Here is a 19,777-nt window from a genome sequence, read left to right as displayed (position 1 = left end):
AGATAGAGAAAAGGAGTATAATCTTATCATAAGTCTTTGTCATATTGAGTGTTGAAGGGAAAATTAAAATTGTAACTGCTCAGAGATGGTGATCCAGGACTAAAGAAAGATCTGGCAGGGAGAGCAATAGCCTAACTGCAGAAAGAGTTAAACTATCTGGGAGCAGGAGTGTGTTTATGCAAATGTGTGCTTAATTTACCTCAGAGGATACAATCAAAATTTCTCAACAGTATCTTTTTTGTCCCCCCCTTTCTCACCTTTACTGCCTCTGAACAGAAAGTTATCTAAAATGAAGAAGCTGATAGTATGAAAGATTTGAATACATCCCTGTTTTAGTAGTGAGGAAAAGCAAAGGATATGATGGACACAAAATAAGCTGGGCTTTTGCAAGACAAGTTAGAATATAATGTATTGTTGTTACAGGAGTACTAAAACACAATTTGTATTTTATGTTTTATTCCTTTATTTAGGAATATCTATGTCTTCTCAACTTCTTCTGTTACTCTGTTTTCCTTTTCCTCTCCATGTGGGTTTCCTATTCAATAGCATCTCTCTTTCCAGTATTGCTCTTTGACTTCTCCTCAGTCCCTATAGCTTTGTTGTTTACTAAACACAGAACTAGTTTCCTTGTCATCTTTTCATCTTCTTTTCAGCTTGTATTCCCAACAATTACTGTTCTGTTCCTTCAAATTCTCCTGCAGACTTTTCTTTTTCTTCTCTCTCTCTTTTTTTTTTTTTTTTTCCTCTCTGCATGCCTCCTTTATATCTCTTCTTCTCACACATGTATACATTCATTCCCTTGAAACCTAGTCTAAACAGAAGATGTGGCTGTAGGGGCATGCGGAATGTGAGAGTATCTGGTTCATTAAGGTCACCAGATCAAAGAGCTTTTCAGAGACACAAACCGGATAAGCAAAAAAAATAAGGAGACAATAACAGATAACCAAATTCTTCAAGCACTAAGTGATGCATCAGTAAGAGCTTACAGGTACAGCTTTGAAGAGAGCCAGTCTGTTTTTTGTAAATGATAAGAAGAAGGGAACAATAAACATGATCATTATGGATGTTTAAGGGGGGGATGTGCAAAACTATTACGGAATGCCTAAGCAAAGGGTCAAAGGGAGGCATCAGTGAAAGCAGGGTTTGGGAGTTGGGGGACAGGGAAGATGAACACTGAGGAACAACAAAAGCTCAATAGTGTCTAAGTAGGTACTGGCCTACTTACTTCCAGTATGCTTGTCTGCTTGAGCAATGTGGTCTGCTCTTGGCATGGATGTGTATATGGAAATGTATTGATGTGTATTTCAGTAGGAAATTTCAAACTGTACTATCTGGTAAGAAGGAGGAAAACATGCATCTGGAAGACTCAAAATCCTTATCCAAGAAGTCTAGGCGTTGACAAGTGTATCAGATAGGCAGAGGGTCTGTGCTGGACCTGTGAGTGTGGATCAGATGGGAAGAAGGTCAGGACCTGTGAGTGTGGCTGCCTGTGGGACAAGTTTGTGAGTGCTGTCTGCGCAGCCAGCACTGAGCTGGAGCAGCCAGCAAGTAGTTGGGGCAGGTGCCTGGGGCACCCGCGAGTGTGGATGTGCAGGTGATCCTGGAGGTGTGTGTGTGCCTACACCAGGGACCTTCAGTCCTGACCAAAGAGGAGGAAAGTTACTTGGTTGTCTATAATTTTATGTGGGTTTTGTGTTTGTTTTATGTGAGACCTGGCAGCGTTATATGTGAGTCTTGTGGAAGGTAGTGCCCTGTCCGTGGCTGTTCATGTGTTAGTCTACAACAGTGACCTCTGTTGTGTTATATGTGTGTACTGGGTCTGGCTGGTATGTTAACTTTCCCTGCAGCAGCCCATACAGTGCTGCGCTCTGCACTTGTAGCTAGAACAACAGGGGTATCACACCAGTGTTGTGTCTGCTGCTGAGAAGTGCTGGCACAGCATCAGGACTCTCTCTGACCCTCCTAGGGGGTGGGCAAAAAGTGAGAAAGAAACATCACCAGGGCAGCTGACCTAAACCAACCAAAGGGATATTCCATACCATATGATGTCACACTCAGCAATAAAAGGTGGAAAAAGGAAGAAGAGGGGAGGGGTGGGCTCTCGTTGCGAAAACGTCTGTCCTCCTCCCGAACACTGGCTACGTGCGTTGAGGCCCTGCTTCAAGGATATGGTCAAGCATCGCTCATTTGTGGGAAGTAGAGAGTAATTTCTTTCCTCTGCACTTGTTTTGCCTTTTACTTGTTTTGCCTTTGCCTTTACTTGTTTTGTTTTGTTATTCCCTTTCCCTTTCCCCTTTCCCTTTTTTCCCTTTAGTTGAATTGTTTAATTAATAATAATATTTCCTTAATAATATTTTTTCTCTTTAATTATCTTTATGTCAACCCATGAGTTGTTCTTTCCTTTACTTCTTCCCCTCCTCATCTGAGAAGGGGGAGTTAGAGAGCGGTTGTGGTGTTCAACTGCCTAGCACGGTAAAACCACCACAGTGTGTGAGCACAAACCTCTTTGGGGTGCATGCTCAGCCTTGCTACTGGCCAAATGTGCTAAGAAGACAGCATCAGACATTTCAATTAGCCTGAGATGGAAAGACCCATGTTTCTGGATGCAGCTGGTGGGGCTTCAGCATCTGGGTAGGAGGAAGTCTGGAGCTCCTGAGTCCACTGGAGTCCATGGCTTTGTGATACCTCTTCACAAAGCCCTTACAGAAGCACCTGAAGATCTAGCATCTGTTGACCCACAAACCTGAAAACTCAGTAAAAGTGGCATGTTCCTTGATCCCTCAAGTTTAGAAATGACAGCAGCCATGAGAGTGTGTGACTACGAAAAGCACAGCAGAGCTTTATAAATAAACTTTATAGCTTCTAACCTGAAAGTCTGGACCATTAAGACAGTTAAAGAAAAAAAAAAGAAGAAGGAAAAAAAAAAAAAAAAAGACTAATTTCAGTTTCTGGAGAAAGGCACCTGTAGACATTCTACAATTGGTGTCAACAGTGGCAGTGCCTTGTTTTTCTTTTGCACTTCCACCACATACTGACTAGGGCGATTGTTTCAGTGATTTCTGTTTTGCAATAAATCTGAAATTATTTTTCTTGTCAGCATGCTGGCAGAAACAGCATGATGATACAGAAACAGTGACAAAACAAATTGGCAACAGACACTTCAGGTGCCTTTGTCAAATATGAACTATGTGGTATCCAGCAAATAAATCTATTAGTTCTTAGTAACAACAACAACTGACAGACTAAAAAAATCAGGCTCCTCGAATAGGTAGGCAAAGCTTTCTGAAGGATCTGCAAAAATCATTGTTTGCCTTTTGCCTTGGGCTGAACATGGCAACAAATATGTGTAATGAATATGGGATGCAGGATTATTTATTGGATTACAAGGAGCCTTCAGGTCAATTTGCAAACAACCTTAGACACCAGAGTTGCCGTAGGAATATTCCTGGTATTTTCAACAATACAAGTCCTGAGTGAAGCTACATATAACTCACACATTTTTTGCTGGACTTTGTCTAGCAGGAGGTATGAAAGGATGTGACCCTGATTAGTATGGCAGTGCTAATAGTTTTCCATGGTATGCATCAATGCATTGATATAACATTTTATTTAGAAAGTCCACCTCTAACCAATATATTTGTGCCTAGTGGTACAGCACTTATCTGGGATCTAACTGTGATCTGTAATTATTTATAATATTCCCTTTAAGGTAGCAATCTAAATTAAAATTACTAGCCAGAAGGTTTTTAAAAAAGCAACCTTAACCTTAGAAAATCACAAGCATACTGATATAACTAGTTCATCATACGTTTTCTAGAACCCTAAGGCCTAGGTCTTTCATATATTTTTTTCTTGTTTCATTTTCATAAAGGATCTCATTGAGCATGTTTCCACTCTTTTGGGAAATTTTCACATTAATATAACTCTTCATATTTTCAAATTGTAAGTTTCTATATTGATTTTATTTGCTTGTTTATTGATTTCTTACTTTACATAAAGGCAATGAAATGTGAATTTTGGGAAGCCACAGGACACTGGCAAATTTTTATAGTCTATTGCACACAAAATGGACTTATTTATTCCTTATTAACATTAAGTTTTCTTTATTAGCACTTGTAGAATGGAGTATGATGAAAACTGTTGAGAATCTCTAGTCTGTTTTGTAACTCAGCAGGGAAATAAATAAATGTCTCCAATAACTTTATCCAAAGCATTTTCTTTCATAAACACAATAAAGTGCACATACAGACATGCAAGCAATGAAATACCAGAACATCTGGTGATCTGCAGGTGGGCCAGGAATATGAGGTTGAAACAGGTGCAGAGAAGCAGGTTTTCTGATTCTGAAATTGTGTTTGATACCTGTAGGTTTCTATATATGTGAGGCAATGACCTGCATGGATTCTGCATAGGTTAGAATCAGTCACGTGTCATGTTCAATAAATATTCTGGATAGGATAGAGATGTAAAGAAACAACTACTACATGAAGTTTTAAAAATTAATACATGTTTTAATTACAGTGTCTGTGAATATCCCGATCTTCTCATTTTTTTTCCTCTGCCTCATTCCCCTCAGTGCTTTTATAGAAGTTGTCTCATGTAGAAAAATTATTGTTTTTTAAAGTAAAAGTAGTGTTTCTTAAGATGTCTCTGCTATTTTCAGTAATGTTTTTGTTGTTGTTGCTGTTTTTTTTTTTTTTTTTTTTTTTTTTTAATAGCACCCAGTTACTAATATCAAAGAGAAGGAAAACAAAGGTAACTCTTAGTAAAAGGGTGTTTAAAAAATCCAGTAATATTCTTAATATCCAAAAATGGGAGCCAATGCTTCCTAATCCCTTTTGGAAATTTGGACAAAACATACATATGAATCATTTAAGATTGCAAAATGGGACTGCAAAATTTTCCAAGAATAAGATATTTAATTTTATGTTGAGTATTTTACTTTTAATCTCATCTAGAACTCCAAGGAACAAGCTCATTTCCATGACTCTTTATGTTTTTATGCTTCTGCTAGGGTCTGTAAATTGGTTAATCTGTGTCTCATTTGAATTCATTTGGATATCATTGGAATTCATTATTTTTCATTTACCTTCTACAGCATAGCCAATACATATGTACAGATAGTTTGGTCACCTGATATACAAAGATTGCCACTGCTTTATGTGTTTCTCTCTGTTCTCATCATACCATGTGCTTTACTCCAAGAAGTTTAGCATAGTGAGATGAAGGAGCACAGATATTTCTACACCACTTCCCTGGTGTTTGTGTGAGAAGGTAGGTTTCAAATCCCAGGCATAAATTCAATCAAAAAGCTGAAAATAGGCACATGAATTCAAAATACAACATGCTGTATTTACTTCATCTGGCCACTGTCAGTTACGTAGTTATCAGATACATGTGCTAGACCAACTAATAAAGTTAAAGAGACCAGGCAGATTTGTAGGTTGTGTAATGACCCATATTTACCTATCCACCTGGTTGGTAGAAATCCTACCCTGTTGTTCATTTTTATTTACCTCATCAAACAGTATATCTGTAGACTGTCTTAATACATACAGATGTTTCATCGGTTTCTAATTTTTTAGGCTTCAAATTTCTTTAGTTCTACCATTTAGAAAATATTATTTGCATCTCTGATACAGCCCCTCAGGCTGTTTTATTTCCCCCCGCCAAAATGACATCAGCAGGTCCTAGCCACCAAAGAAAGCTTAGAGACATCTTTACTTTATCAATTCTTAAGGATTCTGTTTTCCTCTTGTCTGCTTACAGTTGATATTAAGGCGTCATCTGCCTAATTCTAATAGCTCAAGTTATCCCAAATCTGCTGAGTTTACCAACTTTCAAGCACCTTGAGTAACTATTAAATATGCTGCATGGTTGAAATGGGAACTACCAGAATGTCTGTCTTACCTCTTCCACCATTCGTAGGCTATAAACTGAGCATCATTTGACCTATTTTCAAATAATTGCACATGTATCCACTATACACAGAAAGCTTTCAGACCAACTTTATTATGTAGCACACTTGAAAAACAATGAACACCAAAATAATCATCAACAAAATCACTGAACAGTGATCTTATCAACATGTTCACCCTGAAAGACTATTCCAGCCTTAGTATTCCACTAAGAAAAATGGAAATAGACCAATAATTATTATTTATGGCAGCCAGGAGCCAAAATGCATGTTATTTTAAGTTGCACATTAGCATTTAAATTAAACTAGTTCACTTCTTAAAATACACTCATGGGCCCAAATTTGAATCAGAGGTGCAGTTTTTAAACATTCTTCTGGGTTTTCAAGGGAGGAGTCAGTATGCTAGAATGTAATAAGGAAGGGGAAAGGAAAAGATGATCCTTTTCAACAGTGGCATTTTTCTTTTGCTCAATATGTAACTGCCACTTCCATTCACATTTCAAAGTCTCTTTGATGATCTTAATATCTGAACGTCCCACAGTATTTTCATCCTTACTGTCAAGATGCATTTCTGTGTTATCCTGGCCCCGCTGTGCCTATGTAGTATCCTATAAATCTGATACATAACCCAGCCAGTGTCATTGCTTGCCTCCTAAAACATACTGTGAGGGTACACAAGCTAAACCAGGTGTCTACACACAGTAGTACAAAGACCTCTGGGTGTAAGTTTTCCTTGCAGAGATGTCACACTGTATATCTGCATCTGATGTTTTTGGCTGTTTCATAGTGTGCTGAACTGTACAAAGCAGAAACAGAACTTTTTTTTTTTTTTTTTTTTTTTTTTTTAATTTATTTAATTGTTTTCCAGTTAGCTGTGGGAGAAGCAGTTATGCTGGTCTTTCTTTTTCTTTCACAAGCCATATTAGATTTCCATTTTCTGTCATCTGCTGGAGGAATTTATCTATCCACTGACTAAGCTGGGAGCCTAAGAAAACCCTCTTAAAATCAATATTTTCATAAAGAATGCTTGCTTGGGGGTCCTAATTCTCCCCTAATTTACATCTAATTTATTCATAATAAATGCAGGGACTTACATGGTGTTACTTCTCATTTAAACTTGTGCAACTCACAGGTATATCAGGAACCTCAAGATCAAATTCAGTGTTATTATACACACACAGTTGTTTTGTTTTTGTTTTTCTTTAGTGACCTGGGAGGTTTTCTTCCATTAGTAGCAATTGTAGCTGCTGATGGTCATGCTCAGGGTTCCTGAAGGCAAAAGGTCATAACTCAAAGGATATAAATCAAGACAAGAAATCTATTGTTTGCTATACTATAACTGCAAAAGTTCTGATCATTATGTGCCTTGCTGCCAGGAATCAATTTAATTGTTTTATTTAAAAACCTGCTTATCTAATAGCTTAAAGAGTGCAATATTTTACAAAGCTGTTAGTTTTTTTAACAGAAGTAACTTTATTCATGAGCATAACTCTAGCCCATTACGCAGGTTTTACATGTGAATCAGCTTTAATATATATATATTTTTTATTGTGTTTGCAATCAAGTATTCTGAATGCTGACAGATATTATATCAAGGGTAATTATAAAGAAATTGAAAGCAGTTATAGGGAAATTTGTATGAAGGCCAGTGTACAACAACACTCTAGGAAACAATGCTTCCAAGAGGGACTGGATTTTAAAAATTTATGTTGCAGTATCATAATATGATAAATAAGGTTTCTATATTCAGAAAACTGTTTTATAACTTCACCCCAGAGATAAGAGCCATGTTATGCTACTAGACAGCACCACAGTTCCAGCCCAATTTCCTGTCACTAAAACTGACCAGTGGTGAATACCCAAGAGTCACAACAAAAGAAACAGGGATATTTTCTTCAGCTGATGGTATCTGACCATGCAAGTCAGTATACTGGCTCCAGAGGGTCTGCTCATCTGATGAGTACACCCTCACAAAAAAGGAGGATTGCATCTTTACATGAAACAGCTTATCTTTGAGAATAAAATTTGACAAATATTAGGTACTCCTGATAACTCACCTGAACGTTTTCCCACCAAAAGTTCTTTGAGCAAAACTTCAGTTTGGTAAGGAGATAGTTGAAATAGCTCTATTGAACATTCATGGGAATGACAATTAGGGAATACACATGCTAGGAGAGGAGCTGTAAAAGAATTATGGGATTTATCTAGATCATAAGACATAAGATTTAAGTGTGCAACTCTTTTCTAAATGAGAAAAGAAATTGTGTGTGTATATATATATACACACATATATTTATAGAAAGCATCAAATAACCGAATACTTGAAAAATCTAGTCCTCCAAAAGGTAGAAATTGCTCTTATAAAATTAGTCTCAACCAAAATAATAAAATAAAAATTCCGGATAAATTAAAAATAGACAAAATAGTTTATACTATTAAAGAAGTTAATAAAAGTAGATTTTTTTTCTATTAAACTTTAGATACTAATAAAAGTGTTCATAAGTTATTCATTGAGTAAATTAAATATATATATTAGATACAGATCATATTACTTATTAATCAAGTGTATATAATATACACGGATATATAAATATTGTGAGAATGATTTTGAGAAAACTCATAAACTTGCCATGAATATTCTACAAACAGTGATCACTTCATTCCACTGTAATTGTAAAGAAAGTCTAATGTCTTTTTCAGCTGTCTAGCTCTCATAGCATATGAACACCTTATAATGTTTAAAAATTTAAATTCAAAAGAGTGATATGAAAAGAAAATGCTACGCTTATGTGATAGAGGGCGTAAAAGGAAGACTAGGGCATAGCATCTTTAAAAGTAGGTTGGCTTTCTCCCAGCCACACATGAAATCTGTGAAACAGCCCTCCATATATAAAGACTAGTTTATAAAGACTAGTCACTGGACCACACTCTGTCTCCATCTCTTTGCTTAATTGCTGCATCTCTCTCAGAACTGGTCTCTCTCAGATGTGAGTCTGGACCCTGGAGTGCATTGTTATTGCCTGTCTGCTCAAGAGATAACCACAGCTGAGGAAATAAGCCAAGTGCAACCAAAGACCAATCTGCACTGCTAAACACGTGAGGAAACACTTTCACAGTGCCTGTCTAAATTACAGCAGTGTCTAGCCCACAGTATTAATTTCTCACATTCAAGAGAACGAAGAGGCCACTAAATCTTTCAACTAAGCTGGAAATAGTTTAGCTCTCTTCTACCTAAATGTGTGAGGTAGAAGTTCAAAGGTTATCTCTGAATCAAGACCCTGAATAAAATCAGCCTGACACCATGTCAGCGTCATATGGTAAGTTTAAACACTTTATATAAGCATTTCATTTAGGAAACAATTACTGTATGTTTTTGTCTAATATAATTAATAGGTCAAGCAGCACTTATTAAGTTTTTAGGCATTAATTAACATTTAAAAATTATCACATAGGACACATTAATTAGGTATCAATCACTTATTAGAACTACTGACATTTAATAAGCATTTTAATTTATACAAAACTATCCTGCTGTACATATCTTTGTAAGCTACAAGTACCAACAAAGAGTACTTAACGAGTTTAACATGTTAACTCTTATTTTGTCTTTGTAATTAGCACATACATAGAAACCTGGTTAATACTTTATATAATTTAGTCATAAAAATTTATCTAGATCTCTGCCATTCATGACAAGTTATCAAATTAGATGCATATATATATATTAAAATAGTTTTAAATTATCACAGTGTTTTTTTCCTATTTCTGTGTAAGGTTTGAACTTAAATCCTCTTTTGATTCTACTGTCCTATCCTGAGGAAAGAAATACGAATGTCCAAGTGTTAATTGCTGGCCTCTATCACCCTTAATTATGCATTCTTGTATCTCCTTTGATGCTTCCCTTGCATTGCTATCTGCTGTTGTCAAGATCTTGCCATTAGATACTTCACAAGCATGATGTCTATCTTGACATAATTATACTTATTATCAGTCAGTTTTTATAACACTAACTAGGTGCTTAGAATGTTATATAAAACCCTGAAAGGTGCCCAAACTTTACAAGACTAAAGTCCGCATTAGCAGCTTGACAAGAACCAGAGAGCTGTGTATCTCCTGCACATACTTTTGTGTATTTGTCCCACTAATATATGCCCTAACCCATAAGATTCTCTTGTATTTGCAACTTTGCTGAACAAATAGAAATCACCTGTTTATTGATTAGATGTTTCTTGTCTAATATACACCTACATAATAAAATAAGGTGGGATTTCAGAGTGTGCAAATATGGAGACTTTTCCAGCTTTCTCTGGCACGTGTACATAAAATAGTATTGGATTGAGTCACCGGAGCAGTATGGCAGTAGCCGCCATAGGGGAGAGGGGAGAGCTTTAAATAAACACTTCAATGAGGTGGCAAGACACTTATTATCTAGATGCTTCTGCCCTGCTCAGTGGACATCAGCATCTGATAAATGGAAATATTCTGTGTAAAACTACAGCCAGAACCACAGAAGATTGTGGGAGTGCAAGTTAACTCCAAGTGCAAGTTAACTCTAGAAGTTTCACCTGTAACACATAAGACTTGACAGATCTTTAGTCTATCTGTGATGCCTTAATTCGGCTAGCACGGATAACAACGAGAAGAGGAAGCATACTGTCCAGATGCTTTGGGAATATATATGCTAGTACCCACACTGTCATCTTTCATTACAACTGTTAGATGAATTAAGATATGAAATGTAGGCTAATGTTACATTTTCAACTTTTCCTTGTAGTTTTGACCAAGCCTAAAGATAATTAACCAGTTTCTTATAAATACTACACAGGTATTCTGATGAGAAGAGTCAGACCAGAGAGGAAGGAAAACACTGTAATTCCCTTATTTTCAGGTGGAAAACTAAGAGGCAGGTGAGCTGAAGGCTAGACCACAAGGAGACCTTGCAACACTGAGACTCACAACACCTATGTTTTTTAGCCATGTCAGATTTAGAGATCTCACCTAGATCTCACTAGTTTTCTAGGATCTCTCAATATTCCACAGAGAATGACAGGCATCAGAAGTGAATAGTTTAGAGTAGAAACTAAATTCCTTTCTCAAGTACAATCCATAGCTCTTAGTTAAATACCTTAACTCTCTATACAATGCACGGGGAGGATTAAATGGGATTCACAACAGACATCATGCTGTGCAAAATTTATATAATAGAGAAGGTCAAGACTTAAATCTTGCACTTATGTCAAACCAGGTTTACAACTCAAAAACCTTTCCTGCATTAATGCACCTGTGTCCTTCCTTTCAAAATAACAGGCACCTCTTTCTTGTAAAACATAGAGGTCAGGAAATGATGCTCATACTATTTAAATTGGATTCAGACTGAAGGGATTCAAATCTACATAACTATGTGGCTGTAAGATGCTGAGAAATCTTTTCATTTTGAAACCATACTACTTTACAGAAATGATTGCAGAATTTGTTGGGCTAGAGAGAAAAGTGGAATACCAGTGACTGTAGTCATCTTCTGACAGAAAGGACACCCACCTCTTGACCTTGTTTCCAAGGAGAGTTATGCTGCTTTATAAATCAAAATCTGAATGAAGTCATAAGGAGGCCTAGCAACCAAGATCAAAACCCATTTTTTTTCAATTTTAACACCCAATGAAATGTCACTTAGGGTGCTTGATCTTTTCACTCCCATGCATCTGCTTGGCAGAACTCATTGCCTCTTGACATCAGGAGATCCCTATTTTCTTCTTTTTTAAGCCTACATTTAAGACTGATTTGTTTTCATTGACTTTTAACTGACATTAGCTAATTATTAACTCTGCAGGATAGATTAAATTTTAATTTTAATGTCATTGTAAAACACCATGAACTGCCTCAGCATGATAAGATGCTATAAAAGTTTAAACTGTTGTTATAAGTTAGCCACCTGTTCAAAATGTTAAAAATCTACACGTTTAAATCAATCACACTGCACTGGATGCCGCATCAAGGCTAATGTTGATAAATTATACTCTTGGCTCTAGCTGATATAGAGTCATTATTCTCCAGAATGGTAGTATATTATACTTTATTTTGTAGAGTTTTAGTTGGGATTGCAGTGTCATTTTTCAAAATCTTAAGTACACTCCAATGCATATTTTCCAGTCTTCTAAATTGCTCAGAGATCATCCTGGCTAAATAATACCTTTGAGATTGTCTGGTGTATGAGACACCTTCTAGAGAAGTACTGTTCCAGAAGGAGTTCCGGGAAGTACTGTGAGATAGTAGAAAAGCTTATTTCTGTATAGTTCTTGATATCTCTGAGCCAAATCAGAAGAGATAGATAAAAAGATGTATAGGAAAAAAATTTAAAAAATATGCTATACCTTCCAGACTCAGGAGATGATGGAACAATCTGAAGGCTGAAGCAAATGAGATATGCCATTTCTGTCATAGGCATGGTATATATATATAGAAGACAAACAAACAAACAAAAAACAACAACAACAACAACAACAAAACACTTATTCTGGCTTGTCTACCTATAAAATAGGGCTAACATATATATATATATATATATATATATATATATATTTTTTTTTTTCCCCATGCTTATCTTGTCTCTTCACATGGTAAGTTCACTTGGGTAAGTACTATTTCTTATTGAAAGCAAGGAAGCTTTCTATAGCTCCAGTAAAGAAAAGCAGCACACTGAGACTGCATATTTTAGTAGCCTTGGTTCTGCAATCAGGAAACTGACTTTACTACCTCCTGTTCTTCTCATGCTCAGTGAAAGCATTTGTAACAAGAGAAAGCATTTATAAGTAAATCAAAAGGCACTGGCTTCATCATTTTATTATAACTGAAACAATTTTCAGCATCTTATTTTTGGCTACCTGTTCAGCTCAAAATTGTTATTATTTTAATGGAAATTATAATATAATTGCAAATTCATTTAGATACACTTTGAATCCTAGACAGGTGACAGCAGACCCTTCAGTTTCTGTCAGTAAGGCATTCTTTCCAAGTCCTAGAATTCAGTGAAAGGCTCCTCAGACAGACGATTTTCACTTTGTTATGAAGGGGAGGGAAAGGTAAAAAAGAATTCAGCACACTGCATGAGGATTAGCATGTGTTTACTTGTTTACTTGCTGTATCCATCTAAGACTGTGCTTCCTGCGAGCAATGTTTGTGTACAGCATACTAAGAACCTCCACCCTTGACACTGATTACTAGTATCTATGTATCTGCTAGATGACTGAGGGACAAGGGACCATATGAAGGTCCTGAGGTTAAGAGGCACGAACTGGCTTTCATCCATACTGCTGAAAGCAAGTGTACTCTAGAGCAGGCTCTCTGTGCCCACATGACACAGCTTTCCACCCTGCATCTCTCAAGGATCTGTGAGCTGCTCCTATGAACACAACATGTAATTACTATTTTTGTGAATTTTCATGTTGAAAAGTCTAAAATAAATGAGAAAATACATATGAAAGCCAAGCTATATCTTCTTGCCTTTGAATGCTGTTCTAACATTTTAACATATGTGAATATGCTGCATGTCCTGAGGTGTCCTATGAGTTGTTCGAGCTTTATCTTGCAGAGAGTGGGCTGCAATCACCCAGAGCATGGCCAAGAAAAAGAGTAAAGTAGAACAGAAAACAAAACAGATTCTAGTGCCCAGGCTTTCTTTCTGAGACTCTTATTCACCAAAATATGACTAAATCGGAGTCTTTTAAAAAATTAGAGAAGTTAACCTTATAGGTGATATAAACAATGCCTAGACTTGGGGGGGGGGGGGGAGGGGAGGGGGGAGAGGATGAATGACAACAAATGAACCAACAAGACACACTTTTTACTTAATAGTGAAACAAACTTTTTATTATTATTATTATTATTATTTCCCAATATAGACAAGTCCTTTGGAGGTTTGCAAAAATTTAGACTATCTTTCTTTAAAACTATGATTGTTGTTTGCCTCTAGCTGGAATTTCTTTAGTAACTGAGTAATGGAAAACTGAAATACCATTTTGCAGTGTTTCCACAATTGTGTCTGGTGTATTTCTGTCCTAGCATATCTTCAAAAACAATTTCTAAGTTACAGGAGACACCACAATAAAGGGGATTACAGAGACCTGATATATGGTGTCATCTGTCATTTCTGAAAAATGTAAATTCAAGAATAAAATTCTAGGTAGAAAGTAAGAACACATGAGTCAGAGTTGAGTGAAAGGACATGAAAAGACTTTTGTTCCAGATGCTTTTTCCTTACCTCCGTTGTTTTTCTCCAATTTATCTACATAGTATATTTTTATTCTGAGTTTTCCTTGGATTTAAATTTACTTTCTCTTTTAATCCAACAATACAGACCAGTTGTGGCTGGTAAACAGCTTCTAGTTCAGAAAATTCATATTAAGTTGTGAATAACAGTTTATATTAGAGGAAAATATATCATGTGGTATCTAACAGTCCAAGGGGGGTGAGGCTGATGCTGCTCCATGTTCCCATGTCCAATCAGCAGTGAGACTGAAGTGAGACAGCAGGCACACATACAAAACATGCATATACACTACATATATCCATATAGACGTGATCAGCTGCACAGATCACAGAAACATACATACAACATCCAAATGAACACAGACAGCACCAATGGCCATGTCCTGCTCTCCTCTGGCTGAACATTTGTCTTCCCAAGACACTGTGATGCATGATGAGTCCTGCTTTCCTGGAAGCAGCTGAACACCTGCCTGCCAATGGAAAGTAAAGAATGGATTCTTTGCTTTGCTTTGCTCGTGTGCACAGTTTTTGCTTTACCTAGTGAACTGTCTCTATCTCAACCCATGTATTCTCACACATTTTTACTTTTCTCATTCTCTCCCCCATCCCACCTGGGGAGAGTGAGTGAACAGCTGTATGGTTCTGAGCTGTCTGCCAGGATTGAACCACAACAATGCCTCTGTGACTTTTTATCCCCATGCCCCTCTGTTTCCTCACTCTTTTTCCTCCCAAAATCACTTATACACCTCCCTTTTCCTGTTTTTGGTTCCTCTCCTAAACATCCCATAATAAATCATGTGTAATCCCAAAATACTCTTCTGCTGTATCCCATAATGTGTCTGTCCTGGTTTCAGTTAGGACAGAGTTAATTTTCCTCGTAGTAGCTGGTAGGGTGCTTTTTTGGATTAGGATGAGAAGAGTGCTGATAATATGCTGATGTTTTAATTGTTGCAGAGCAATGGTTACACTATGCCAAGGACTTTTCAACTCCTCGCTCTGTCCTGCCAGTGGGCAGGCTGGGGGTGCAGCAAGAGCTGGGAGGGGACAGACCCAGGACAGCTGACCCAAACTGGCCAAAGGGGTATTCCATACCATCTGACATCATGCTGAACCATATATAGGGGTGGCTAGCTGGGGTGGGGGCCAGCTGCTTGGGGATGGGCTGGGCATCAGTCAGTGGGTGGTGAGCAATTGCATTGTGCATCACTTGTTTCGTACATACTATTATTATTATTATCTATCTTAATAAACTGTCTTTATCTCAACTCACAGGCTTCACTTTCCCATTTCTCTCCCCCATCCCAGAGAGGGAGGGGGAGCGAACAGCTGTGTGGTGTTTAGCTGCCAGCCGCGTTAAACCACAACAGTGTCTCACACTCCTAGATAGTTCAGACCATTTGGTCTGAGAGGGGGTGATATCTCTGTTGGGACACCCTGGGATGGGCCTGGGCAGGGTGTTTATTCCTCTGGAGTCCTTTATTTGGGTCACTTGCCATTGTGCTCATCTAGTTTCTGTAGATGGACCTGTGATGAGCTTTGGGAGCAGCAAAGCAGGGTATTATATGATACCTGCCATTGATACTCATGATGTTTTATTTCTGAGCTCCTTTTTGAATGTGCAGATGAGTTTTAACACGAGCTAACAGTTTCAGCCTGCTACATTAACTAAGTGCTTGCTGGAGAACTTACACCCCCAGTTTTCAAAATTTCATGTGACTTAATCGAGTACTTTGAGTCTCAGTATTTTATTGGGAATAGCTCATTTACTTGCACTCTGAAAAATGAATATAAATGTCTTGCCTAGTTATGAAGCAACTTTTAAATGGTGATCAGAAACAAATTAATGTTTATAACTGTTCATTGAGAATCCATAGTTCTTATCTCTTCAGTATCCAAGGATCATGCTGCCTGAGTATATTTTAATATAATATTCTTGTATGGGATAGAATATTTTATGCTCAAGAACTTCTGCAAAGATGATAAGAAACAGCTTCTCTCATCTTCAAGCAGAGATCCAAATGCAGTAGTTTGCGCTATGTTCACCAAATGTATACCTTGGGCTCAAACGAGCACTGGATGCATATACCTGATATCTGAGTGGTGTGAATATTTTCCTTTGAATCTCCAGTACACAGCAGAAATATTTCTTTCCACTCCAACCAAGGAAACATTAACATTAGCACCATTTTTACTCCATAGAGAGTGTGATCTACAGCAGTAAAATAATTGACACTATATTTGCCAAACCTTTGGGCAATAGAGAGCTCTCAATATCTGGACATACCCCCATCTATCTTTCAGAAAAAAATTTCACCTTGTCTACAAGCGGAATTTCACAATCTCATTGACATTTAGCCTTTTTAATTAAATATTTATACAATTCTTTAATGAACTTTAGGTTCCTGTGATATAATGATTAATTTTTGTGGTAATTTTTATTTATTTATTTATTTTTATTTTTTTATTTTTGCTTCAACTGATAGAGTTTTGGTCCTTTATCCAGTGTACCTATTATCTTTTAAAAGCACTCAGATTTTCTGAAGATAAAAAGCAGTCAAGAAATACATTGAGAAATTAATTAATTAATTAATTTATTTATTTATTTTAAAAAAAGGCAATATCCATTCCATCCAAACAAGACTGTGGGATGAGTAAAATCTTATATACTTTCTATTGACATTTGCCGAACAAGCTGTGCAGGAGTGAAAAAGTGAAAATAATTATAGGCTATACAGTAAACTTTGGAAGAACTTTTAGAAAATTATCCATTCAGAAAGTTAAAAAAAAAAAAAAATCAAATGCTTCCATGTTGCTTGAAGAAATTATTCTTTTAGCTTGGTGATTTGCTGTCTGCTACTTTTCCAGCAGCATATAACAGAATATAAATGATATTTATATTATCAAAGGACACTAGAACTTTTAAAATATATATTTGAAATGCAGAGAATGAAAAAAAAATAGTAAAATTGTGTACCTATCGGTGATATATATATATACAGTTGATAGACTATAGATCTTTAGAATATATTATTATAACTGTATAAAATTGAACTAGAAAAAAAAAAGTTATTTGTTATTTCAAGGGTCATCTATTGTAGAGTTTGTTTAACCTCTTAAAAAGTAAAAAAATAAAAATAAAAAAAAATCACTGATACAAATAAGCAGCTCCCTTAAGCAGTAGCTATCTGCTTAAGTAGGGAGAAATAATTTTCCTGAGGGGAATGACTTCATACCTAAATTGCTGGGGCCTACAATGTAGGGGGTCTGTATCTGATTTTAGTGACTGAGCCCTTATTAACCCTTATAAAACTAAGTGATTAAGCTCTATTAGCTCTATTAAGCTCTATATAGCTAAAGCAATAAATACAATCCAGAGAGTGATCCATCTCACCTTACATTCAAATTCTGCATATGGTCAAAATAAATGAAGCCTGGGCTCATGTCAAATGCTACACATAAGTAAATATTCAGGATACTATGAGCTATTGATGATATTTATGTGGAGCTGTCAAGCTGTAGTTATAAGAAAGATGCTACCCTGTATATAAAGAACCAAAGGCCTTGTGAATGTTTTCAAAGGTATTCTTGGGTATCTGAGAGGGCAGTAGACACCTATTTTAGGTGAATAGAAACACATAAAAGTGACTTGTCACTAAAGCATTTTTTTTTTATTCCCATAGGGTCACTTCATGGACACTGGAAACAAAACAATCTGGCTTAATCTTTATTAAAGTTATAAATCAAAATATAATAATTTTTAAAACTGTAAGTTTTTGTGCACAAAAATGTACTCCCAAGGAAGATAATGAGAATATTTTACTGGACGTTTTAAAGCATAGCACTTAAAAAAAAAATCTAATAGGTAGTTAAGTTGTTTTCCATTTTGTATTGGGTTTACATGGCAAGAGTCTGATAGCGAGGGGCTGGCTGCAGAAGTGGCCTGTGTGAGAAGAATCCAGAACCTGCCCCATGAGAGTCAGTTCCAGCTGGCTCCCAAAGGGACCTGACGCTGGCCAGAGCTGAGCAGGTGAGGGACTCTGGTTATGCCTCTGTGAGCACAGATTTAAGAAAGGGAAAAACTGCTCCACAGCCTGGAGAGACGAGAACAAATGCTAAGACAAACAGCCCTACAGACCCCAGGATCAGTGCAGGAGGAGAGCAGGAGGTGCTCCAGGCACCAGAACAGAAGTTCCCCTGCGGCCTGTGGAGAAGCCCCTGGTGGATGGGGCAGGCTGTCCATGGGTCCCACATGGAGCAGATCTCTACGCTGCAGCCCATGGAGGAGCCCAGGTGGATGTGCCCTGGAGGAGGCTGTGGCCCATGGAGAGCCCCCAGAGGAGCAGTTCCCGGGCCGGAGCTGCAGCCTGTGGAGAGGAGCCCAGGCAGGAGCTGGGGGCCTGGGGGGAGCTGCCACCCGTGGGGGACCCGTGCTGGGGCAGTTTGCTCCTGTGGGATGGACCCTGTGGTACAGACTCATAGTGGAACAGTTCTTGAAGAGATGCTTCCTGTAGTAAGTACACACAGGATCAGTTTGGGAAGGATAGCATCCCATGGGAGGGGCCCCACGTGGAGCAGGGTCAGATAGTGATCACGAAGGAGCAGTGGAGATGAAGTGTTAGGGACTGACCGCAGCCCCCATTCCTCATTCCCTTGCATCACTTGAGGGGAGGAAGGGGAAAAAGGTAGATGGGAAGAAGGAGTTTTTAGTTTGCTTTTAGGATCTTACTGCACTAGTCTGTTAGCAATAGGCAATAAATCGCATTAATCTTCCTTATGCTGAGTCTGTTTTGCCTGATCTTCTCGCCCTTACCTCAGTCCACGAGCCTTTTTTCATCATATTTTCTCTCCATGTACTTTCAAGGAGGGAGAGTGAGAGACAAATATGGTGGTGATTAGCTACTTACCAGTGTTAAACCACCAAATATTTAGGCAAATGCTTCTCATTCAGTTTTTAAAGAGATGATTTAGATGCACGTTTAAGGTCCTTGTAATCCATATTTGTGTAGTTTTTTAAGTGATTACTTAGCTTTAGACAAATTGAAACTAACTGCTTGTTTAAGGTTATCCTTTAGACTACTCTGACAGTGAATGGAGAAGGAAAGGCAAATCCTGAAAGTGATTCAATCCATCCAAGTGTGAGGAAGGTGAGTTGCTGTCTGGAAGGAGCTGTGGCCATCACTAGACTCACCTGCTGGGATGTTAGGATATTAAAGGATTGAGCATGAAATCCTAATCGGAGAGCAGACAGGACTGTGTTATGGGTGTATATCTAACCCCATACATCTAGCCCCAGAAAATAGAAGTGCTCTACAAGCAGGTGATATAGGGCTAGCTGGTATCTGTCTGTTGTTTCTAAGGTAGTCTTGACATTTAGGTTAGACTAATTTCTGAATGTGAAATAACTTTAGATTTTCTGACTATAGGAATTTTGCCAGATCAATGTCTTTGGTAAGTTTTGCTTAGTGAAACTAAATAAATATACTAATTTCCCAAAAGAACTGAGGACATACCTTGTGGCCATAGCTCGGTTTTATTTGTGGTTTATAAAATAGAGGATACATGAATACAAAATTCATTTTAGCTTTTTTTTTTTTTTTT

Source organism: Oxyura jamaicensis, chromosome 1, assembly GCF_011077185.1.
Source record: "Oxyura jamaicensis isolate SHBP4307 breed ruddy duck chromosome 1, BPBGC_Ojam_1.0, whole genome shotgun sequence".
Lineage (NCBI taxonomy): Eukaryota > Metazoa > Chordata > Aves > Anseriformes > Anatidae > Oxyura > Oxyura jamaicensis.
This window is presented reverse-complemented; position numbering follows the sequence as displayed.